Source organism: Macrobrachium rosenbergii, chromosome 1 (assembly GCF_040412425.1).
Source record: "Macrobrachium rosenbergii isolate ZJJX-2024 chromosome 1, ASM4041242v1, whole genome shotgun sequence".
NCBI classification, from domain to species: Eukaryota; Metazoa; Arthropoda; class Malacostraca; order Decapoda; family Palaemonidae; genus Macrobrachium; species Macrobrachium rosenbergii.
The window spans coordinates 59,230,964-59,257,767 of NC_089741.1; the positions used below are offsets into that span (position 1 = coordinate 59,230,964).

At 38.2% G+C, this 26,804-nt stretch overlaps 1 protein-coding gene and 1 long non-coding RNA gene across 3 annotated transcripts in view; one reads left to right on the forward strand and one right to left on the reverse strand.

Moving 5' to 3' along the window:
- Nucleotides 1–10,987, reverse strand: part of LOC136838855 (uncharacterized) — a 78,976-nt gene extending 67,989 nt beyond the window's left edge. The window contains exon 1 of the mRNA XM_067104507.1: nt 10,627–10,987. The gene's annotated coding sequence lies outside the window, so the exon portion shown is untranslated. The remainder of the gene's footprint in view (nt 1–10,626) is intronic.
- LOC136838858 (uncharacterized) overlaps nt 1–26,804 on the forward strand; it is a 64,769-nt gene that overhangs the window by 32,439 nt on the left and 5,526 nt on the right. Inside the window, exon 3 of one of the 2 annotated variants that reach the window (XR_010853146.1) lies at nt 8,114–8,380. The exons of the other annotated variant lie outside the window; for it this stretch is intronic. This is a non-coding gene — a long non-coding RNA (uncharacterized lncRNA). Of the gene's footprint in view, nt 1–8,113; nt 8,381–26,804 lie in introns of those variants that run through there. 2 annotated transcript variants of the gene reach the window in all.

Below are 26,804 nucleotides of genomic sequence, written 5' to 3' on the forward strand. Positions count from 1 at the left end.
GCTGGTAATGACCTTAACTATAATGCAGATCCTTTCTGGTCCTGACTTCAATGCTTTTATTGACCTTAACTATAATACAGATCCTTTCTGGTCCTGACTGAGTGCTTTAATTGACCTTGACTATAATACAGATCTTTTCTGGTCTGACTTCCAATGCTGGTATTGACATAACTGTAATACAGATCCTTTCTGGTCACAACTTCAATACTTTTATTATTTAACTATAATACAGATCTTTTCTGGTCCTGACTTCATCGCTGGTATTGACCTTAACTATAATAGAGATCTTTCTGTTCCTAACTTCAATGCTGGTATTGACCTTAACTGTAATACAGATCCTTTCTGGTCCTGACTTCAGTGCTTTTATTGACCTTAAGTATAATACAGATCTTTTCTGGTCCTGACTTCATTACTGGTATTGACCTTAACTACTGTATAATACAGATCTTTTCTGGTCCTAACTTCAATGCTGGTATTGACCTTAACTATAATACAGATCCTTTCTGGTCCTGACTTCAATGCTTTTATTGACCTTAACTATAATACAGATCTTTTCTGGTCCTGACTTCATTGCTTGTAAGTGACCTTAACTATAATACAGATCATTTCTGTTACCAACTAATGTTGGTATTGACCTTAACTATAATACAGATCCTTTCTGGTCCTGACTTCAATGCTGGTATTGACCTTAACTATAATACAGATCTTTTCTGGTCCTGACTTCAATGCTTTTATTGACCTTAATTATAACACAGATTCTTTCTGGTCCTGACCAGTGGTTTTATTGACCTTCACTATAATACAGATCCTTTCTGGTCCTGACTTCAGTGCTGATATTGACCTTAACTATAATACAGATCTTTTCTGGTCCTGACTTCAATGCTGGTAATGACCTTAACTATAATGCAGATTCTTTCTGGTCCTGACTTCAATGCTTTTATTGACCTTAACTATAATGCAGATCCTTTCTGGTCCTGACTTCAATGCTTTTGTTGACCTTGACTATAATACAGATCTTTTCTGGTCCTGACTTCAATGCTGGTATTGACCTTAACTGTAATACAGATCCTTTCTGGTCCTGACTTCAGTGCTTTTATTGACCTTGGTCCTGACTTCATCGCTGGTATTGACCTTAACTATAATACAGATCCTTTCTGGTCCTAACTTCAATGCTGGTATTGACCTTAACTATAATACAGATCCTTTCTGGTCCTGACTTCAATGCTTTTATTGACCTTAACTATAATACAGATCTTTTCTGGTCCTGACTTCATTGCTTGTATTGACCTTAACTATAATACAGATCATTTCTGGTACTGACTTCAATGTTGGTATTGACCTTAACTATAATGCAGATCCTTTCTGGTCCTGACTTCAATGCTGGTATTGACCTTAACTATAATACAGATCTTTTCTGGTCCTGACTTCAATGCTTTATTGACTTAGCTTCTTTACCTTTAAGATTCTTTCTGGTCCTGACTTCAGTGGTTTTATTGACCTTAACTATAATACAGATCTTTTCTGGTCATGGCTTCATTGCTGGTATTGACCTTAACTATAATACAGATCTTTTCTGATCCTGACTTCAATGTTGGTAGTGACCTTAACTATAATACAGATCTTTTCTGATCCTGACTTCAATGCTGGTAGTGACCTTAACTATAATACAGATCCTTTCTGGTCGTGACTTCGATGCTGGTATTGACCTTAACTATAATACGGATCCATTCTGGTCCTGACTTCAATGCTTTTATTGACCTTAACTATAATGCAGATCCGTTCTAGTCCTGACTTCAATGTTGGTATTGACCTTAACTATAATACAGATCTTCTGGTCCTAACTTCAATGCTGGTATTGACCTTAACTATAATACAGATCTTTTCTGGTCCTGGCTTCATTACTGGTATTGACCTTAACTGTAATACATATCTTCTGGTCCTGGCTTCAATGCTGACCATCAGACAAGCACTTGGTATGGACCCTGACCATCATAATAACAGTAAAGATGCGTACTTATTTTGTGTGTCAAGCAAGCTTAAAAATTCTATTTCTGCTATAGTTGTCTTCTCACAGTCTTATTTACCCTCACTCTAATTGACTTATTTACTTTTCCCCTCAGTCTTACGATTTCATTCCCCCTCCCCACCCCACGCCTCACAATCTCATATTTTTCCTCGCACTCACAATTCTAATAACTCTCCTTAAGTTAAAGTTAAGTATACCTCAGTTTAACCAGACCACTGAGGTGATTAACAGCTCTCCTAGGGCTGGCCCAAAGGATTGGATTTATTTAACGTGGCTAAGAACCAATTGGTTCCTAGCAACGGGACCTACAGGTTATTGTGGAATCCGAACATATTATAACGAGAAATGAATTTCTATCTCCAGAAGTAAATTTCTCTAATTCTTCATTGGCCGGTCGGAGAATCGAACGCGGGCCCAGCAGAGTGCTAGCCGTGAACGATACCAGCCCGTCCAAAGAGGAACTATAACTCTCCTTCAGGATGAGAGAGAGAGAGAGAGAGAGAGAGAGAGAGAGAAATTTGCATATGTATCGGGTAAGTGTAAGACAGGAATATCTTGGCTACGCTGAATATGTCAGGGATCACTTACAAAGAAAAAGAGGGAGAGAGCAGAAGCATACAATCAGTATTCATGAATAATCAGTATATTTCATTGTTTTCTAAAAAAAAAAAAAAAAAGCGTAGACGTGGAGTTTCACATGGGGCGTAGGAAGATTTTTAGACGATCGTAAAAAACGTTATTATGGCGATTATGGATTTTGTTATTTGTCTGTTATCGATTTTATTATAACGCTATCCATATTATTATTATTATTATTTGTTAAGACGTTACCGAAAAGTCATTATATACTACTAAGTATGGCGAAGATGTTTACGTGGCGAATCATCATAATTATCATCATCATAATTGTTATCCTATTATTGTTTCATTTTCCTAATATCTGTGAAAGTGAAAGAAAACGATACAATAATGATTATAATGATAATAATTGTAAGAGACTTGGCTTTACCACAGAATCAGTATCTTGGACTATTAACAGAAAGATGACAATAGAGGCACCTGAAGTTAAAGAAGTTGGACAACTATAAATGGGAAGAGACGAAAGGGAACGGAAGAAAAAATAAGACAGAAAGCGATGAATCTGGGGAGGGATGAAAACAGCAAAGAACCTTTGGTTCTGCCAACAGTCCGCCATACGAGGGGTTAATGTGGCGAAGCAGGATTTCCTCATGTTGAGGTAAAAGAATTTTGCATATGCAATGAAGGATTTCCTTTGTAGAGACAAAGAAGGTCGGTATACACCGAATGACAATCATAAGACGAGGTTTGCGTCATCAACGCGAGTGTTAATAATAATAATAATAATAATAATAATAATAATAATAATAGATGTATCAAGGAGAAACAACTTAAGGGTAAAGGATAAATAATAATAATAGTTATTGAACTATAAGTTCTGTACATTTATTGCACATAAATGATTTGCGCTTAGACGTAAAGGATGACACTACCGTGATAGCGATCTTCTTGAGAGAGTGAAGAAGACGTCAGCGCAGATGAATGTACCCGCCGTTAGCACACTCGCTGTTGCGTATTTTAATAACGGCCGCGATGCAATCTTAGCGGGCAGTCGAGTGTCAGCAAGACCGTTAGGAAACGTGCTGAAAACACCGGAGACGTAAGCAATAAATTCAAATTTAATGCAAGACCTGACGTCGATTATCAACTGAGAGAGGTCCTCAGAGCAGCGCGGATAACTATCTGCGTCCCGTAGGAAACAGAGAGGAGTCTGTCTAACTGGCTTTGCGAAGTGGACAGAGAAAATCTGGCGATTTACGGGCGGTGTTCCGCTAGCGTGTTTTCTTGTATGCATTTTACTCGTTGCCGTAAGACCTTGACAGAATCTTTTTGGATGCTGCTTTCGGAATTTTTACCAGAAAGTGACTGTTGAGTGGCTTTATTCTGTTTATTACCTCCAGATTTTGCATCAGGTAGCTAATTATTTGGTGGCCTCTTCATATTGCCTCCAGATTTTGCACCACACAGACAAAGTTTTTTACGTCTTTTTGAAGATTGCCTTCAGAATTTCCCCCAAATAGTCAGTATTTGAATTGTAAATATTAGGTGGCATTTTTTATATGCTTACATATTCTGGACTTAATATCCAGTATCTAGTGGGATCTTTAGCACCAATATTAGGCGTAAAAAACTGCTAAGCTTGGTCGGGCTCCTGTGACGTAACTTCTATATCCAACTTCAATGTAGTAGCAACTTAGGAAAAATCATTGCCCTTTCGTAGTGCAAGTTGTTGCGGCAAAATGCTAAAAAAAAGCCTTGTTAGAGAGTTTGACTATACCGGTAGTGACTGTCGACCTGGAAAGAAGGAAAATAACTGGATTGCCATGAAAGGATTCCGTTTAATACGAGAGATATGTAAAAGATAGCAGCGATTAAACGAAGATACTAAGATGGGAATTCTAATATACGTCTGTTGACCTCAATGTTTCTCTTCCTGTTTCGAGAAAGTTTATAACATACATACATACTGTACATGCATCGTATCTGGTAAAAAAAGTGACTAGTAAGAATTTATATATATATATATATATATATATATATATATATATATATATATATATATATATATATATATATATATATATATACATACATATATATATATATATATATATATATATATATATATATATATATATATATATATATATATATATATAAGTAGACAGATGACATATTCATTCGCAAACACACAGACATGAATACGCTTACACGACCTGATCATAAGCACGTACATCGAGAGAGAATACCAAGTCACATGACATTCAGCCTCTTCATAAAGAAGAATCCGATTCCATCAAACGGAATCGTCTGAAGTCTTTCTTCTGCTCAGCTGAGCACCGAGCAGTTACCTGTGACCGATTTTAATTTGGCGATGATCCGTCGCCGAGACATTTCGCTCATGCCTTCCTGAGTTCTCATTTTGCCAGGTGGGAAATGTTAAAAAGGAAAGGTGGGCGGGATTGCGAAACGAAAAGAAAGAGTTGGAGCTTTGCCCCGTAGGGGGATAGTGCCGTCAGTGCACCTCATGCTGTGCACTGTAGGCATTACTTAAGGTTCTTTGCGGCGTGCCTTCGGCCCCTAGCTGCAACCCATTTCGTTCCTTTTACTGTACCTCCTTTCATGTTCTCTTTCTTCCATCTTACTTTCCACCCTCTCTTGACAAATGATTCATAGCGCAACTGCGAGGTTTTCCTTTTGTTACACTATTCAAACCTTTTACTGTTAATTTCCGTTTAAGCGCTGAATGACCTCATAGGTCCCAGTGCTTGGCCTTTGGCCTAAATTCTATATTCAATTCAATCTTGTGATTTTTTAAAAACCTTACTCCTTTGGGAAAGTGGCGCCAGACGGCGTGAGGCTTCCAGTTCTGGATAGGGCATTTGAGATCATGTAAGCCCCATGCCCCTTCTTGATCATCCCAGCTGTCGCTGGTACCCATTCACAGCCAGGTGGACTGGAACGGGCAGGCAGGATCGAACCACGGGCCTTGCGAATGCGAAACATAATTCTCGATCACAAAACTACAAGACCCATGCTCTCTCTCTCTCTCTCTCTCTCTCTCTCTCTCTCTCTCTCTCTCTCTATATATATATGCACATATATATGTATATATATATATATATTTTATATATATATATATATATATATATATATATCTCACACAATGTGTGTGTATACATAATTATTTTTGTATACCATAACGTATTCAGAAGAGCAAAACCCAATAACGAAAACCAAATCAAAGTCAATTACGCACCACCATCACCTCACAGATAACTTAATCGAATAGAAATGTTTTGTTTATTTTCCAACGGAAAGAGCGACGGCCGTGCAGGAAGTCTGTCCTTGGTAGTCAGTGTCATTGTACTTCTGAGAGTCCCGCAGAGTCCTACGTTTTACCATCCTTCTTCCTCGCCCGCAACCAGTCCCTCTGGAGTTCGGCCCCTTCCTTTACGCCCACGCTCTCACGTATTTGTTTCTTTTGCCTTTTTCTTCAGTTTTTGTCTTTGTTGCGTCACAGTTTTCCCTGGAGCTAATTCGGCGTCTTTGTTTTTATGCCTGAGTTGCTCTATTTGCAAATTACATGCAGGTTCAGGTGGCGAGATCAGTTTGTTTATATATAGTTTCACGTTTTTGTTATGGATAACGTACTATTCTGTTTTGTTTTACTTTATTAACTGCATGTGGTACAGAACTGACTGCTCAGTTTTCTCTTTGTATAACATCCTGCAATCGTAACACGGATTTCCGAAGTCTAGCTACCGTTTAGGATCCTCAACTTTCGGGGTTGATAAAAAAAAATAATAACAAAATTGATAAGCAAGTAAACCTTAAGTTTATTTAAAATGACGTAGATAAAATTCAGTGATTTCTTGCTTTTATACAGACAATAGAGGAATGGTCGATAAGCTATTTTGTTTATGCTACGTCCGATGGAAGTAAACACAAAAGTAAACACAATGCCACTCTGACCCCTGTGAACTCAAAGGAGGACGTCCACCCGAAACAGAGAAAGCCTTTGCCGTGATAAGCACTTTGCACAGCAAACAGTAACGTGAACATAATATTTAGGGGTTCTCATACGTAGAATCAGAGGCTCCCGCAGGCATAGGGGCAGCTCAGCATAAGAAAAACAACAGTAACAGAGGCAATACATTAACTATGACGTAAATGAGCTTCCCATCTCTTCTGCAAAGGACTGTGACCGCAGTTATAAACTGCAAGAGGTGCGCCGTCATTGTATGCACAGCGTCTGCACCAGCTGGTAGCGATGCTTCCCTCACTGGCAGGCCGCCTTCTGCCTATGGGCTAGTGACGCGTGAACTGGAAAACACGTGGTGATTGCAATTACCTGGCTGTAAGGAGCCACGCTATTTAAATGATTAAATAGCGGATGTCCGTTGCTCTCACACATGGTTTAACATATTTGGGGAAAAAAATAACCACTGTTCAGTTAATGTGAATATCTCTACAGTATAACCCATGGTTTTTAATCGAAGGTGTGACACTGGAAATAAATGCAGTGTGAATAAAAATAAACAGCTTTGTCATGACAACATCAATGATGACACCAAGAAGAACGGAAGCTTATGGATCTGTCATTTCTTACAGACGTCCACAGTTGTAGTTTCAGTCATGTTTGTTGGTATGTACATACATGCATACTACTTCATGCTGCTGACTGCGGTCAACGAGTCTGGAGGTTTCAATATCGTACCCTGGCCACCTGCCGTTAAGAAATCAGCCTCACTATTGACAAGTAGGTAGCCACGACGTGATATTAAAACCCCCAGTCGTGGCAGCGGTTGTGGTTGTTATTTTCAGAATTAATAGGTTATTTCTTGCTTAAATAGTGTAATAATTGTTTTCTTTCCGGAGTTGCATTTCCTGTATGCACTTGCAATTTCATTCTTTCTCATGTGTGCTGTGTCCCGTCTAGAGTATCTGTTTCCTTCCCAGAACGTTATTTCTAATTAAGGACTTCGTTTCCAGCTTCATGTTGCTATTTTCGACCTCTTGCAGTCATTGTTTCTTAGTTGCAGTTACTATTTCCTACTTAGTTATGAGTTTTATCTTTTCCTTATCTCAAACCTACTGTTGCTCTTTCCTGCTTACAGCCACTGTTTCGTGCTTCCTGTTATTTTCCATCTCATTACACGTGCTATTTCCTATATTGCCTGATGTTATTTTCCACCTATACAGTAGCTACTATTTCTAACCTAGGGCTTCTAGATCTTACTTAATCTGCTGTTTCCACCTCACAGTTATGTATGTCTTTTCGTGATTACCTACGGCTGTCATTTCCTACTTATTTCATATTTAACTGGATATTTTTCACCTCTTATTTTCACGTTTTTTTACAACTACTTAATACGTTATTATTCACCCGTGTGTCGCAGATGCCTTTTTTGATCACTGACACATCCTGTTTTCCACCGAGTATTTACACACGCCATTTCCTAATTGATACTTTAATTACAACTGCTATTCCTTCATTACCAACAGCTGTTATTTGTGGAAGGTTACACTGCGAAGATGACACTGCTTTTCCGTCCCTAATTGCACAAATGCGCCACCGTCGTAAACTCTCTGGGGGCTGGACTGTACTGTTCCTTTTGGTGTCCAGCCAGGAAGGGCAACATTACCGTGGCCTCCAGAAAAATCCTCGGTGAGGAATTTTTCCAAGATGCCTTTGACAAGTTTTTGCAACTTTTCCAACAATAAAAGAGTAGTTTTTCAGGATAAAGAAAATCAGCGTTGTCTTCTAGAATAAAGAGGGTAGGTAGTGTTTTTCCAAGGTAGAAATAGCTTTCATAATAGAAAGAGTCGGTGTTTTCCTTTAGGTAACAATTTGATACAAGGCTTGGATAAAGGAGGGTATATCTATATATATATATATATATATATATATATATATATATATATATATATATTTTTTTTTTTTATATATATATATATATATTATATATATTTTTTTTTTTGTCTGGCAAGGAGTAATGTAGCTTTTCTTCGAATAAATGAGAAACTGGGCTTTTTCTCGGACAACAAAGAGAGGACGCCATTTCTTGTCTGGCAAGACGAAATTGTGGTTGTCCCATGTATAACAGAATTATTAAAGTATTGCTATTGGGTAATGAGAATTAAAGGCTCTCCTGGTGGGGTTTTTCCGCATAACATGGAGTAATGGCGGCACTCTAGGAAAAGGATGAGAGTAGCGGTGTTGTTGAGAGATGACGTCATTTTTTATTTCTTCACCTAGAGAAAACCAAAGATCTTTCTTGATATGAAAAGCAACATGCAAAGTCGAGGTTTTACTTCAGTAGGGTCTCCCTCAAAAAAAAAAAAAAAATTATTGCAGATTTTACACAATTTGCTTATATATAGATTTGATTAGAGAGGTTATAATTTCGTTAGACGGGTTGGGATGGGGCGGGAGGGAAGTTAAGCTATAAAAAAATATGAGTAACTCATCCTTGATAAGAAAAAATGTGATTTTTTTCTCTTGTCATTTTATGTAGCTGAACTAAATGATTGTTACGTAGCTGCCCTCAGTTCCGAAAACGTATTCCGAAATCACCTGGTACATTCTCCCTTCTGTTTTCTTTTCTTTTCTTTTCTTTTGTGTGTGTGTGTGTGTGTGTCTTTCTGATGATTTTAAACAATGTCGTTCCTTTGAAGCCTCTTTCAGATAGTATACATTGCTGTGTTAGTAGCTGGAGATGCTGGTAATTAATTAACGTTGTTCTTTTCTTTCAAAATAGGGCATATCCTGCCCACTTAGCATTTTCTGAATCATTCAGGAAGCCTTCTTTTCAAAATGATTGGTATTTCGAAAATTAAAGGGTAAATTTAGTATTAAATGCTTTAATTCCGGGACAGGGCTGTTTTTTTTTTTTTTTTTGGCAGAATTGCCTTCTGGGTGCTCTCCTCAACACGTCGGATGTTGAAGATTCAGGAAATCGCACAAACTCTACGGCCACTTGGCTGATAAATCCATACGGTTGTTCTTTTAAGTTTAGTTCGACGAGGCTTACACATTTGTTTCCTTTCAAGGTATTAATGGTAATAAAAATTTCCTTCCATACTTTTATCTCTCAAAGGTAATCAATTTAACGGGCTATTCTTGCGAAGTTTGTGAATTATAATGAGGTTGGCACTTTATGGCTTTGCTACATCCACTTGTGCATTTGACAATTGCAAAGACATGTCAACTGTAAGCTGCTTTTATGTTCTTTGTTTTTTAGATGGAAACAATGTAAACTAGACGCAAAGGACTTTTTCTTTTTATCGATAGGTAAACACACCCACACAGATTAGCATATGAAATCAAGCACAAATATATAATCTGTCTTTCTTTCAGAGGCAGTGTCACAATTTACATGTTACTTTCGAAACAGAACTTCTGTCTAATGTGAAAAATCGTCTTTTATGACGGCGGTTATCAACCAAATTCTCGTTCGTAAATCTCCACATCATTATAGAGAGCCGAGAAAACTAACTAAAGCTATTGCTGATAGGTGCAAATATTCCCCAGGATTTTGGAGGAAATCAGATTGATAAATATAAAAAAAACTGAAGGTATGAGAGTTCACTGATGTCTGTTGTATTTTCATGCATCTGGTGTCTATGACCAATAATTCACATGTATTTTCCTGTGCCAAACCTTAAGTTGTTTTTCACAACAGAATACGTATAGCTCAGTACTATTATTGATTTTTATTTATTTTCTTAGAGTACGCTTTTAATAGAAATCAGACATGCTGCTTTATAAAAAAAAAAATTTACATGGACCTCAGCTGGGAACAAGCGTATTACCACAATATCCCAAAAACCTCGTCGTCAGATGGGTTTGTGGTGAAAAATCTATGTACTAAGCCCTCAGTATTCATAACTTTTTTTCTAATTTTACTCTTATTGTTTACCTATTTGAGAAGGCTTCATTTCTTGCTCAGAGGCCCTAATTGGCTCACTTTTCTTCCAAAGAAAGAAAATATAAAAATTTGTACCACTAAACTCACCTTCAAGATCTTTCTGTCGTCCTGGGTTCGTTGATCAGTATTTCACCTTGTTTTTCCGCAATGGCCAAATTCCCTCTGCAAGAGGCAAGAACTATTCACAAACTGTATCAAGAAAATGTGAATGTGAGGACCAAAACACGAGGTTCGTTCACGATGCTCAGTGCAAAGATCGCTCAAAACAGTTATCTCTTTACTCCAACGATTCCAGGACTTCTGGCATTAAGCCATCCTCTGCACAGGCTCGCACACACATTCAACAAACGACAGCGACCGCATCAAGACTCCTGCACGGACTCTCGAGAGTAACTAACTGCCCCAAAAAGGGTGGAGCGAGTTCGCCACTCGGTCAGTAGTTTCTTATTCGACAGAATTTCACAGACGGCAGCAGGCAACCCGCACCCTGTAATATTTCCACCCCCTTCCCTTCACCAGACCTCCCTCTATTATATCTATACCCCCCTCCATATGCATCAAGACAGGATTGCTTTCTTTTTCAAGTCTTGGCAGGATGTTGGTCATTGGCAATGACAGTGACCGTTGATTTTCGCTTCCTTTTTCTCAAGGAATCTAAACTAGGTTATTACTGCAAACATAGATAATGTGACATCAAAACTACATGTGCTTCAGTTATTCATGAACGTTAATTGATTGCTTTATATAAAGCCATGAATGAGGTCATAATAGCTTCGGCTGCTGACGCCGGAAAAAGTACTCTTACTTATTGGACTGAGTTAGTGGACCCAGCAGTGAATTAGTACTCTCTGAGAAACTGAAGGCTCTGCCTTTCTGGCGTTACTCTCTCTAAGCTGAAAAAGGCGTAGGTCAAAAGATATATGTATATATAAGTATTAAGCTACAAACGTCCTTTAATATCCAATTCGCTCTACCTCGGAAATAATATATTTTCATATATGTTGCCGAAGGGAATTTTTAGTTGATAATTATCAATTAAATAATTCCCTTCGGATAAATATATATGAAAATATATTATTTCTGGAGGCAGAGCAAATTGATATTAAAGGACGTTTGTAACAATGCTTGTATATGAATCGCGATGATGTGATAAAAATTCATTCATAAAAATTCCTTCGGGTAACATATGAAAATATATTATTTCCGAGGGAGAGCGAATTCGATATTAAAGGACGTTTGTGGCTTAATGTTTGTATATGAATCACGGTGATGTGATAAAAAATTCATTCATATTATATATATATATATATATATATATATATATATATATATATATATATATATATATATATATATATATATATATATATAATAATTATATATATATATATATATATATATATATATGAAGAAATGGATAATTTTTTCATCCCGTCGGACCCTTTCAAGAAGGGCTGAAACCTTCTTTTTGTGGGGGAAGTCGAGAAGACGTCACTTTAGATATTAGAATGAAAGAAATACACATACAAGTATATATACATATATATATACACTATATATATATATATATATATATATATATATATATATATATATATATATATATATATATGTATATACATGTAGAGAACTACTGGTCACTTTAGATACATAATGTAATTGTAATAAGCCACAATGTCCTTAACTTTCACCTCTTTGCGCTTTTTTGGATACGCTTGTCACTACAAAGCCTTAAGATCCAGTCAGGAAATTAGTTGTTGTGATGTCCAGTAGCGGGAAACGAACCTGTGTCACCATAATCAGTTTCTCATTGGATGGGTTGATATCGTACTCGGCTAGCACTCTCCTAGGCCCGCGTTTGATTCTCCGACTGGCCAATGAAGAATTAGAGGAATTTATTTCTGGTGATAGAAATTCATTACTCTGTATAATGTGGTTCGGATTCCACAATAAGCTGTAGGCCCCATTGCTAGGTAACCACCGGTTCTTAATAACGTAAATAAGTTTAATCCTTCGGGCCAGCTTTAGCTAAGAGGCTGTTAATCAGCCAGTGGTCTAGTGAAACCAAGGTATACTATTTATTAATTATAATAATCACAAGGAGGTCACGTTGCCGACCTGACCATGAGAAGGATAAAAGTCTATTGCCTCACATACATACATATACCTGCCACTTTCAGATATATTCATTAGAGTAGGAATAGACCCATCTTCACCATTGGAGCCAAGTGGGCAATTGTTTTTATTGCTTTTTAGCCTGAATGCATATGTAGAATCTACTGGTCACTTTTTACCAGATATAAATGTAATTGTAATAGCCACAATGCCCTCTTAACTTCTCGAATTCTTCGTGCTTTTTTGGATACGCTTGTCACTACAAAGCCATAAGATCCAAGTGCAAGAAATTGAAGTTGTTGTGATCTTTGATAGTGCCAACCTGACCACGAGAAGGAAGGCATTGGGGCTCTTACAATTACATATGTATCTGGTAAAAGGTGACCAGTAGATTCTACATATATCAGCCTAAAAAGCAATAAAAACGATTGCCCATTTGGCTACGATGGTGAGGATGGGTCTATTCCTGCTCTAATAAATTTATCTGGAAACGACAGGTATATGTATGTATGAGAGGCAATAGACTTTTACCCTTCTTGTGGTCAGGTCAGTAACGTGGCCTCCTTGTGATTATGGTGACACAGGCTTGTTTCCCGCTACCGGACATCACAACAACTTCAATTTCTTTCACTTGGATCTTAAGGCCTTGTAGTGACAAGCATGTCCAAAAAAGTGCGAGGACAGGCGTATCCAAAAAAGTGTGAAGAATTCGAGAAGTTAAGAGGGCATTATGGCTATTACAATTATATTTATGTATACATACTGTACATACATATATACTTTTATATGTTTTTAGGTTCCCACCTGGCCTACTTATTGTGTTTCTTGTTCAGGGGTCCAATCCGGGGTCTATCTCATGAACAGGGGAGCTTACTAATACACCTTGAGATTCTGGCTGCAATTTCTAGGTCAGGTAGGAAACTAAAGAGAAAAACATTTGGGCTGGAGGTCGTATTTCAACAAGGGGCTGTTGCAGATAAACACTTAGGTTTACTTTAAATGGAATATATTTACAATTGAACACATCAATCAGAAGACTGGGGAATGATGGGCAGATACAAAGGGGGCTGCCATGTGGTTAGTTATGCTATCACTGGTTCAATTATTGAAGAGTCTGTGATTAATCCTCTTGAATGGGATACTGAAGAATTGATTGCAGTACTCTCTCCACTGCAAGAAGCACAAGACAAGTCGATGTTTACGCAGCCGAAATATTGTCTGCAATTTGATAATGCCAGCGGTTACACAAGGATAATTATAACGATTTCAGGTGAATCGAGGGTTGCACAGGGGGTGCCAAGATAACTTGATTCTAGTACGATATGCTTGCACTAAAATTCACACTGGGGTGAGTGAGTCAGGTCTTTGTGATAACTCGCTCCTCAGAAAAGAAAATGAGAGTGCAGTGGAAGATTAAAGATATGTGACTGTTGAAAGAACCTCGAATCAGGACATTAGCTTATAACGGAGCGATGGAGGGGCCTCGTCAATTTCACCAATAAGGGAGGGATGAGTTTAATGGGAATGCATAGGTAATGCAACTGGGTGGTCAAAAGGTGACCACGTGGAGGGGTCAGCTCAATAAGGAACATGCAAGGGGATGTGTGTCGGTCTGCTACTGGCAGGTTTCTGAGGCTGACAACCACTTTTTCTTGCCTTATATGACCTCAGGGGCTTATTTTGTTGCTCCTTCCAGAGGTCACTGGGATCACAAGATGGCAGTTCAGTCACCTCGTTTTCTATGTTGGAATCTTCCAAATCCTGGTGACTTCTAGCAACCCATGTTTGCCAGTTTTTTGGGGGGACTCAACCGTTATGGCAGATTTTCGGCAGGCTTCGTCTCCATTCCCCTTCTATCTGAAAAGAGGTAATTCAAGCAGTCACCAGGTCTTTAGGAAAGATAAACAGGTGCACCAAAAAGCAGAGCATGGAGAGAAATTTACGTAGGGCCTGAGTTTCTCATACCCTTGTAAGGGACCATACGGCGGTCCTACGGGCGCACGTGTGTGTGTGAATCATCCATCGGACAAAACAAGACGACAAAGCATCCCACTCTCCCTCTCCCTCCCGCACGTCAGCAGGGATCGCTCGAAGGAACGCAACTTCTACTATACAATATTCCTGTCTATTTCTCTCTAACCATTGCTGTCTCTGATTCATGCATAATCACTCATTACTTGCATTGCCATGCACCATTCCATCATTTACTCATAATGTTCCACTGAATCTTCTGTGTATCAAACTGTATGTATGTTTCTGTTTGTGAAGATGCTAAACGTCTCGCATTTCACATATATTATGCTACTGCATTGTATTCATTAATCTGTCTCGAATCTCATGCAAAATATTCGTAGTGCAGAATTTCTAGCCTTTCCATTGATATATGTTTATCATTATGCACGTTTATTATGTCTCTCATAATCACCATCTGTTTGTCTGTTGACAAACACAGATGTTTGAGACATAATCTGTTTTGCTCTTGTTTGTATTAGAAACTGCTTTGTGGCTCAAAAATTAGCCGTAACAACTTCGAAGATTCAGTACATTCATTCAGGTAAAGGAACCGCAATAAAGCAGACAGCGCTCAGCCGATATGCCTCAATACTTTCCTTAAACTGGTGACCTCCGGGTGGCCAGGAACCGATGGTAGGCGTCTGACCCTTGATGATGACCCACGTGCCATGAACACCAACCCCCTCCCCGACTCAGCTTCCTGCTGTTCCAGACCTTCAGTAGATGTCAACCCTCCCAAGATGACTCACCCCCACCACAGGAACCTGGGCGCCTCCTCAGGCAGCCTGCGCTGCCCCCGAACTCGTACCGGATGACCTGACCAACGAAGGACCAGCCAACGTCATCCTTCAACCTGCTGCCATCCTCCTCGAGTTCCTGCTGGCTGGCGCCGCCCTTCAGCCTCCTGCCCGCCCAAAGCCCAAGCCCTTCGCACCCATTCGAATTGTCAGCAAGACGATTTCCACATCGGGGCCTTGCTTTGTGGCGGGGGGGGGCAGTATTGTAAGGGACCGCATGGCAGTCCTACGGGCGCACGTGTGTGTGAATCATCTATTGGACAAAACAAGACGACAAAGCATCCCTTTCTCCCTCGCCCTCCCACGTGTCAGTGAGGAAGTTGCTCGAAGGGTCGCTTCTGCATTACAATATTCCTGCTTTATTTCTCTCCCAACCATTGTTGTCTCAGATTCATATCTTACACACAATCACCACTACTTACATTGCCATGCAAACATTCCACGATGTGTACTGGGATTTCACTGAATCTTCTGTTTCCAAGCTATGTATGTTTCTGTTGTGAAGATCACAAACAATCTCTCGCCACTTCACACATATCTTATGCTACCATTGTATTCATTAATCTGTCTTGAATTTCAATACAAATGTCCATATGCGGAAATTTACAAGCCTTTCCATTGATATATGTTTTATCATTGTACATTATTATGTCTCTCACGATCGCCATCTGTTGTCTGATGACAAGCACAGATGTTCAAACATAATCACTGTTTTGCCTTGTCTGTGTGAAACTACTTTGGAAACGCAGCCAGTAACAACTTCAAAGATTCTGTACATTCATTCAGTAAGGAACCACCAATAAACTAGACAACACTCAGCCAGTATGTCACTCAATGCTTTCCCTTACACCCTTCCTCAGTTAGGTATCACTACGAAAATTACGTTAATGGACGCAAGGCAGTTTGAGGTTTGGGTTTGCTTAGGAAGTGGTTTCCCACTTAACAGTTCCCCTGCAAAGTTGACAATTGCACCTTGAATTGGGGTGGAAATGTCAACAATCTAAGTGAATCTAACTGAATAAACTGATATCTACTTCCCTTTTGTGCAACACAACACTTCGGAAAAATAATTAATTCTACATTAAATCAAAGTAGAAATTACATCTCCCTGATTTTTTACATGTGATCTATGTAGTTAAAATTTAAAGGCAAGTTAAATTCATTATCTCTCGTATTTATTACATTAAAGCAGCATTATAGCAAATTCAAAAAGGTTCTGAATTCAATATTTCAATTCATAGACCTTTATCGAATTTGCTAGCATCTACTTTAATGTAATAACATAAAAGATATAGGAATTTAACTTGCAGTGTAACGTAACTACGTAACGTCGCATGTAAAAATCAGGAAGATGTACTTTGCTTTGATTTACTTACAGAATTAATTATTTTTCTGAAATGTAATGTTACCACAAAACGGAAGTAGAGAGTTATCTAGGTAGCAACACGGAGAACAATAATAGGATTTTTACGGCAGGTTCAGGTTAGACATGCACTTAATTAATAAGGTTACTTTGACAGTCCAAAGTCATGTTGTTGGGGTGCCTTGAGGAGGCATTACAACAAAGTATTCATGGGGTTAGATTAGGTGATGCCACGATACTTGTATGCGTCGGCACAGTGCCAGATGTGGCACTAAGAACACGAGTGCCTTGCGGTATGAAGCTAAGTACAGTGAAGGACAATCAAGTATGTAAAGTACATGAGCATTGCAAGTCACAAGTAAAATAAATGACAGATGTGAGAGTAAGTGAAAGTTATGAATAATATACCAGAAATACATTTCTTAGCGTATGAAGGCTGGCTAGGTTCATTCTTTAGCTCCATAGGGCAACAAAAGGCAACCAGAGGACATGACCCCTCTGGCAGGAGCAACTACCGATGGCATTGGTAATGGCGCTGTGCCAGGAGTGACACTTATGTGGTTAGGCCAAATGGCTCTGTTATATTCAATTTAAAAGTTACCATGCTGTTGTAGGCATTAAATAGGAAGTCAAAGGACACGGTATAAAAAAAAAATCTGGCGATTGCATGCTGCGTTGGCAGAGTGGGAAGCAAATTAAGATGAGGAGCCATTTGTAGGCTTATACAAAGGGTTCATGAAGGGGCAAGATTGCCAGGAAAGTATTAAGCAAGAAGATTGGAAAGAGAGAGAGAAATAATCAGATTGGTAGAAGGAAACCTTACAAGAAGTTAAGTCACACAGTTGTGAGAAGAATAAACGGCAAGAAACCCGGCATCCTCCTCTGTGCAGAGGTGCCAAAGCTCTTCGTAAGATAAAGGTGAGGCACCTTGCCAGAGGGCACTAGTGCAAGGAGAGCTCAACAGCTCTTATTGGGATATCTGGATTTATCTGTGCCTGTGACCTTTCTTCGGTGGACCTCCTTGGTAGGGGAATCGGTGGAACCAAGTCCGAGGGAGACGTGGAAGAGCTACCTGTTCTTGCTTCTTTGATAGCCGAAGTAGGGGCATTCACTACCAGCTCAACTACTAGTCTTCACAGTTCCTTCAATTCATCGGGCAGTTGTAACATGACAGAATCCTTATTCATGGTTTTCTCTGCAGAGGACTGGGAAGGAAAAGAAGAGGTCATGGTGAGCATGAGAGGCTTGCAGGTCACCATGACCAGCTCAGGCATGGGTTGCAAGGCCGCACCTTTGGGTGAGCTTCCACTGTGGTCAGAGGAATCCGTGGGGGACCCGAGTATGTTGTGGATTGGCTCTCGCACTGGCAATGGTAATGGTGCCAGTCCAGAAGGGGACAGGCGACCCAGACTGGGATCCCTTGGAGGAAGATTCAGGGTGCGCCTTGGCACTGGAATGTGATTTGTCAGGGGCTCGACAGTCGGAGCCTGGCACTGCTCAGGGCACTCAAGTGGCACTGGCAGTGGGTTTAAGGCAGGTCCTTGAGGACTCTTGGTTTGTGATTTAGTTGTGGAGAGATAACTTAGCAGGGGACCAGAAGTCCTGTCCCAGGAGGAGGTCATAGCCTCCAGGAAGGCAAGTAGCTACTGCGAGAGTGCAGATTTTTGATCTTTGAGGTCTTGTGACCCATATCTTGATGGTGGGGAGAATCATCTTCATTCGATTGATACCCTTCATTGTAATAAGTTGCGTATGTCAATGGTGGCCCCATAGGGGACCTTATCTTTTCTTATGAGTGTCATCAAATGCTGTGACCTAGCGGACGGGTAGCTACCTCTGGGAGGTGCCACAGATATAGAATCTTTGGCTGAAGGGCCTAAGGTTTTTGGAGTTGTCACTGCCAAAGCAATGGCAGTTGGTTTTGTTTTACTAGGGCACTTTGCCCATAGAGCAAAGTGTCCTTGGACCTGACAAGCGGTGCAATAATTCTTGCTGTAATCTCTGCATGGCACTGTCCCATTGGAGGAGGTATGCCCTTTGTTGTTCATTCCAGAGCCAGATGTGGCTCGGTTTGGCATAATCTCATTGGGGGACTTAGCGGGAGTGTCTGGCTGATTCTCAGCCTTCAAGTGGCACTGTTCCGTGGAGTACCCGGGTTTTTTACAATAGCCGCACACGGGCTTCTTGTGAGGGTGCCCATTCTTGGGCGGAGGCTGACCAGAGGTAGGGAAAGAGGGCCAAATGCTACAGCTCCAGAAACTGGCTGTAGGATGGTGAGTGTCCCAGTGGTCTGCCAAACGCCAGCACTCATCTGGCGTCAGAGGGTTCGTATCGCAAGGGTAGGTAGCGAGGGCTGGAGGGGCGTAGTGTAGGAAGTCCTTGAGCTGGAAAGTTTCCATTATATCCTCCACAGTGGTAGTGTTGCAGGATTCTAGCCACTGCTTGAGAGCTCGGGACTTATGGCATGCCCAGTCGGCCCATGTTTGACCTGCCTCCTTTGGATGTCCTCTCCAACGTTGTCTCCATCTTTCGGGCGTGAACTCGTAGGCCTTAATGATGGCCTTCTGGACCTCCGTAAGATTTCCATGGTCTGTTAACAGGATGGAGTGGAACACAGTTCGGCCCTTTCCCTCTAGATGTTTCGACAGGAACATAGAGATTTCTGTGGGCTAGAGCTTGAAATTCCTGAGGACCTCTTCCACTTAGTCAGGCCAGGCCTCGGGCTCTGAGTCATTCCATTTTGGCATCATGGAGCTGGCTGCAGTGATAGAAGATGGTGGAGGTGTGGTTGCAGGGCTGCAGACCCCTAGGCGGCCATGGCGAGTTCGTGGGCGCGATCTTTCTCCTCCTTAGCCAGTCTGTCTTGCCTGTCTCGCTCTCCCTTGACTTCTCTTTCGTGCCTTTCTTGCTCTTCCTTAGCCTCTCTTTCTTGAAGAGCTTAATGGTTTTTTAGGTGAACGTAATTAACAGATTGCTCAAAGAATGGCTCTTAGATGATGGTAACTAGTAGGTTCGAAGAGCATAATGGGCTCTTAGATGAACGTAATTAATAAATTGTTTGAAGAACGTGCTCTTAAACGAAGTAATTAGTAGCCTGAAAGAGTGTAATGGGTATAATATATATATATATATATATATATATATATATATATATATATATATATATATATATATATATATATATATATATACATATACTGTATATATATTGTATATATATATATATATATATATATATATATATATATATATATATATATATATATATATATTATTGTCTAAAAGTGATCAAGTACCTGTTATTACACAAATAATAAGACCAAAAAGTTACTAACTTCAGCCAGACACTTGAAACCTCATAACAAAAATATTAAGACTGAATACTCTAAAGGTACAGTGATCCCATAAAATTTGTATCACTTGAAAAAATCAACAACTTTATCAAGTTATGGGTGAGGTAACAACTAATGTGTTAGTAAAACAGACTAGTGGAAAAATGGGCATCACTTCGACAAACACTATAATGGTTTCTCTGGTTCTATTTCACTTTGATAAAGGAGAACTAGACAGATATATCACTCACCTTGTACACATTCATTAATTTCTCTAGTCACTGGTGGTCAAAATGAAACACTGTGCTTTTAAAACTTTAAACAGAATTTATTTCTAAGTTCAAAAGTTATAGCAGTTCACAATCTCAAAAAAAGACTTACTATTACTTGACAGCAGTGAAGATTTAAGTATTTCTTAATCAAGATTAATTCACAAAACTTTAATTTATCAAGAAAGCAATTTGGTTAAGTAAGATTCAAACCATTAACTTTCACTCAAGTTTTAAACATATACCTGATTAATTAAACCCAACACAAGTGTTCACTAAAACATCAATAAATGGGAGTCAGTACAGGTACTCACTGAAATCTCAATAATAAGTATGCACTGACAGAATGCTAAGCAATCACCAACACAAAACTTTGGAAAACACTGATTATAAATTTAGAGTAATATGATAACACAGACATATAAGAATGCAGTATGCAAAAAATGGAAATATACCAACAGAAATTTCACTAAGACAAAATATGTTTAAAGATTATATCAATCTTTCAAAAGATTACCTTCATTTAAAAAAAGAAACTCGCATCTTTCTAAGACTTTCTCAAAGACAACACTGCCAGGTCACAATTATATGCACTTAGTAAAGTGCAATTAGCAGCAAGACATATTAGAACTCACTATAAGAGATATTATCCACCTCTTATCAAAATAATAATTCTCTTTTACCTAGAACATCACTTTAACTCTTAACATAATATAAAACCAGTAAATATCACATTACCTTTTACAAGTGGTACACCATTATACACTTTTCACAATGCTTGTAAAATACCAATATCATTCTTACAAAATGTATACACTTCGTGAGTGAATTTGACAAAACTTATGCTTTTGTATAGGGAGGATAACCAACTTTATATATATACCCTATTACGAGCAGCGAGAGAGAGAGAGAGAACCTTATGCCAGTAACCCATTTTGCCTAACTAACTGTTTTTCATTCAGTACTCCTCTTTTATCTTTAAGCCCTCCCAGAATACTCAAAGGATACACATAGGGCATACACAGGACACCTTATTCCTCTTCTACAGAACACACAAAGAATACACACAGAGAATTCTAAGGCTCAGAAGAAAATATGCCAGAGCTCTTATCTGTATGATGGACATTTTCCTCCCACTCAAAACGCCTGGGCAAACAGAAAGAAGTATTTTGCACCAAATCCTGGGTTGGCTGTCAACGTGTCAACTTCACCTCTCTCAATTCCTCATCCCTTCTACTCAGATTATGGAAAATATAATAGACACAGATAAAGATAATAACTTCAGAATAGGCACACAGAATAAATGTGTAACAAGCATTTGGCCGATAACTGTGAACTCATCAAAGATAAGCAAAGTGGCCTCTCCGAACGCAACTTCCTCCAAACACTTATGTCAGTACAGGATGTGGCTAAGTAATAAGAATCTTCACCTTTCTCTCTACTTGGCATGAACACAGTATTCATTTTAATATACTGCACAATATATTAAACAAATAAAAAAAAAAACATATCAAAACATATTTCAGAATCACATGATACACAACTTATCTGTAAGAAAAAAACATTTTAAGATCATATTATCATATCTCACAACAAATGACGAATCTGCAAGCAAAACATCAGAATTTTCACAGACACATATCATATTTGTAGAATGGTTATATATATTATTACATTATAATAATATATATATTATATATGCATGTATGTATATAAGAATCACAGGGGAATCAGACCCACCCAACAAATGATTTTAAAATTGTTGGATCTACCTGTAAGGACGACGAGTTGATGGTGTTGGAGTCGCTTTTTATAAAAACTATTATGACCAACATTTAAACACCCAATCGTCGTTCACACAACTCAAGGACAATTGCCTGTTTGTTTACTGTCCACATTCGCTATAGGTATCTTTCGTATGTTAATTTCCTCCTTGTCTTTTTAGTCACTTTTTAGTTCTGACTTTGGTAGGTGTTCCTTTCAAGTTCTGGTTTTAATTTTTGTATTTGTAAATGTTAAAACATTTTTTAAGTTTTTTCCCGTTGTATAAGTGATGTTTTAAGTATTTATGGTCTGTAATTTTCCAGCCTTGAGGATGCATCATGTGATGTGAAACATTGGCACAATAAACTTGATACTGTGAGAGACATACTGTACTTTACCTCTTCATTCTGATATATATATATATATATATATATATATATATATATATATATATATATACTATATATATATATATATATATATATATATATATATATATATATATATATATATATATATTCAATCATATGTAATATCCTCAAAGAGGTTAAGTAGAGTCCTGCTAGGAAAGTAAGAGTTTCTTCATTTATACCCTAAAGGAGGTGGATCCAGAAGGTAAGAAATTGCCAGCCTCATCTCTATAATCCAACCACAATAAGCAAAATACAACCAACTACTAGTTATCTATTTCACTGCTTAGGCTGTGAGGCATAATATTAATTTACACATTACATATATATTATATATATATATATATATATATATAGTAATAATATATATATATGTCATATATAGATCTATATATATATATATATATATATATATATATATATATATATATATATATATATATTGTGTGTACTTGTGCATTTAAACTTAGAACAAGTGATATGAGGAAGCGTAATGTTATAAGAATATTTGGAAACAGGACGATTTTAAAGTTCTCTGGCATTATGACATCAAAGGTCAGGGTCATGGATCGTGAAGAAGGAACAGCGAATGAATGGTGGACTGACAGAAGCAGTTGATTGGATGCAATGGATGAGAGAAGAGATAAGTCACAGAGAGATGAATCAGGGAAAGTAGCAGGGGTGTAAGTGCAGAAGACTGAGAGGAGACGCTGGAGTATCTGTGAAACCAAGGGTGGAGTGCAAGTTAAGGTCAGTATACCTTGGTTTTGGTCGACCACTGAGCTGATTAACAGCTCTCCTGGGGCTGGCCCGGAAGGTTGACTTTTATTTTATGGGCTAAGAACCAATTGGTTACTTACAGCGGGACCATACAGCTTATTGTGGAATCCGAACCGCATTATAGTGGGAAATGAATTTCTATCACCAGAAATAAACTCCTCTAACTCTTCATCAGCAGGCTGGGGAATCGAACTCCGGCCCATCGAGTGACAGTCCGCAGCTCTACCGACTCACCCAACAAAGACTGTGGAGTGCAAGAAGAGACCATTGAGCTAACTTTCATTAGTGGTGAAGTGTGTGGATGTTGGAATTGAAATATAAGAAAAAAGATTGACGCTGTTGTGTATACTCTTTGTACTGAGTACATATGGCATAATAATTTTAAAGGGTAAGAAATGCGGAGATAAATATAAGTGGTAAAAGGTTGATATAGGCGTAAGGATGTATCAGAGATGGTTTGGTCATGTGGTAAGTATGGACAATGATAGGTTTGTGAAGAGTGTATACTAATTAGAAAGTGTTAGGTAGGAGAAATGAATAAAGACAGGATTGTGGTAAGTCAGTTGCTTTTTCATGGACTTCACAGTATGGTGATCCCAAGTTCAAGGTCCCTGCTCTCATTCTTCATAGATTTCAGTGTCAGTACGACCTTACTGGCCTGGTGAGCTAGGGATGTTAAGTTTTGGGAAGCTCATAGGTCTACCTGGTAAGTTATCTGCAGTCACTATACAGTTCTGGTCCAGGCTTGAGTGAAGAGGTGTTTGGGTGCTGATCATAAGTGTAATGTTTGGTCTGTAGGACGTTGTGCAGTAGCACAGATTTATCAGTTAGAATGCTGTGCGAGGTAAATAACATTCATGAAATCTGAGAGAGGCTTGTTGAGGAATGCAATGAAAATAAGAACTGAAAAGAATGGGAAAACCCATTTTATTGGTTTGCTCTGTGGTTGCTTTGTTTACTGTAACCTTTCTAAAGTATTGCTCATTTCTTAGCAAACTCTTATATATATATATATATATATATATATATATATATATATATATATATATATATATATATACATATACACATACCAGAACACACACAAAGATATATATATCAGATATACTATATATATATATATATATATATATATATATATATATAGTTATATATTAATGTGGATAATTGCCTAATGTGATAACCTTAGGCAAAAAAAGTCTTTATTCCTGACTTCTCAGTGTTCACATTAGGCAAGCATTTTTGCACAATGTTTACAATAGGCAAATTACTTGAATAATGTTCACTTTAAGCAAGACTTTCAGATTAGGCAATGGTATTTTGCCTGATGTAGACAGACTGAAGAACCACGGTCGCTGAAGTGTTAATTCAAAGAGTGTTCGAAGCTTTGGGTTTCTATCATTAAGAGTCGTTGTGGACAGGGTAAGCGAGGCAGAAGCAGAGGCACAGGCACAGACAGAAGAAACAATAGCTCCAAAAGATCCGTGCTGGCTGATCAGGGACAATCTAATGCAGCAGCACGGATGACAAACAGAGACGAGGCAAACACCTGCTTGGGCCATTGTCCATTGGTCGGTGTGCTACGCTGAGGGTCCCGATGAGTCGTGGTCCAACAGAACCCAGATATACGTTTGTGGTCGTCCTTAAGGGAAGAAGATGGGCTAGGCACAAAGGCCGGGAGGGAATTCTAGGACCAAATTGAGCAGCTGCTGACCTAGTGCGATCTGAACAGCCCCTGGCTAAAGTGTGGAAGAGGTTCCTAAGTCTGCCTATCATTAGAACAGTAACAGCAAAGGCCACTGGTGGACAAGGATACACTAAGGCCAATGTACAGAGTCGATGATATATCAGGACGATGCAGCTGCGTAAGAAAGAGACTTAAATGCAACTCGAGCTGTCACCTGGCTGGACTCGGGACTCGAACTTTTATTGATCTTTTATTGATTTTGTTTGTTTATTCTAATAAATTACAATTTCTAAAACTGTCTCTAAATCGACCTTAATATGTAATATGGTTGACATAATCTTTAACAATGTGCACAATGTGAACATTAGGCAGTTTAGTTCAAGTCTTATTCATCAGGCAAAATTGAGCTGCGTAATGTGAACATCAGGCATTTTTTTGCCCAATATCGACAGTTTGTAAACATTGTGTAATTGCTTACCCAATGTGAACATTAGGCAGTTTCTGCCTAATGTTCACATAGTAGTACCCACAGACAGCGTAACATATATATATATATATATATATATATATATATATATATATATATATATATATATATATAATAAATAAATGAAATGCAAATATGGAATATAAGAACGATTTGATAATACCTGAATTGATAAGAGTTGGGAAAGATTTATATCATGCTCGTGGTGATCAACATCATTGCTATTGCACGTGTGATTGTTCAATACCTTAGTTCCAAACCATTGACTACTTTAGGTAAAAGATGTCCATATTTTAACGTTGCAGTGAGTTTGTGATTCTAAACACAATATGAAAAATGATTTAAATAGAGAAATTAATTAGTCTAGTGTACCTTGTTTTGTATAGAGATTTTGAGACAGACAAACAAACAGACTGTCACAACTCGTCTTGATACTATGCCGACTAATTCCGATGGATTGCAAACAACCGTGGTAACAGATCTGGATTTCAATTGATTTTTAAGCAGTAACACAGGTATTGCTGCTTTCATATAAACATAAAACACATACATGTACTGTAATATATACTGTATATATATATATATATATATATATATATATATATATATATATATATATATATATATATATATATATATCAGTTACAAGAAAGTCGAAACTAGTCAGGATATACATCCAGTGTTTCATTTTTTCCTGCTATAAAGTGTGTGTATAAATCACTTGTTATTATATATATATATATATATATATATATATATATATATATATATATATATATATATATATATATATATATATATTGTTTATAATTATAATTACTCTTGACACATGATTTTTATATATCAAACACTACAGGGAAGAAATGAAAAACAGTTGAAATCCTGAGTGGCATCAGCTTTATTGCTGAGCCATCTTCAGTGGACTGATAAAAAGTGAGACAATTTCAGCATATATATGCTAGCAAGACAGTACATATGAACATACAGACGGTTGGAACAGGTGTTTGTGGGCGCAGTCCTACGCTCATTAGTGACAGGTCAACTGTTGCAAATCCCATTGTCTTGAGGGATCCCCACTTCCCTTTTTTCGATCCCTCACCTACCTGCCTGAAAGTTTAAACTCCTTACATATTTCTTTCGAAATTAATGGATCAAGTTTATACATGCCTTGACTGATGTTCATGTTCTTAGATAAACTTTCTTTCGTGAAACTAGACTCAGTGATGTTTCTTTCAAGTGCAGTAAGTT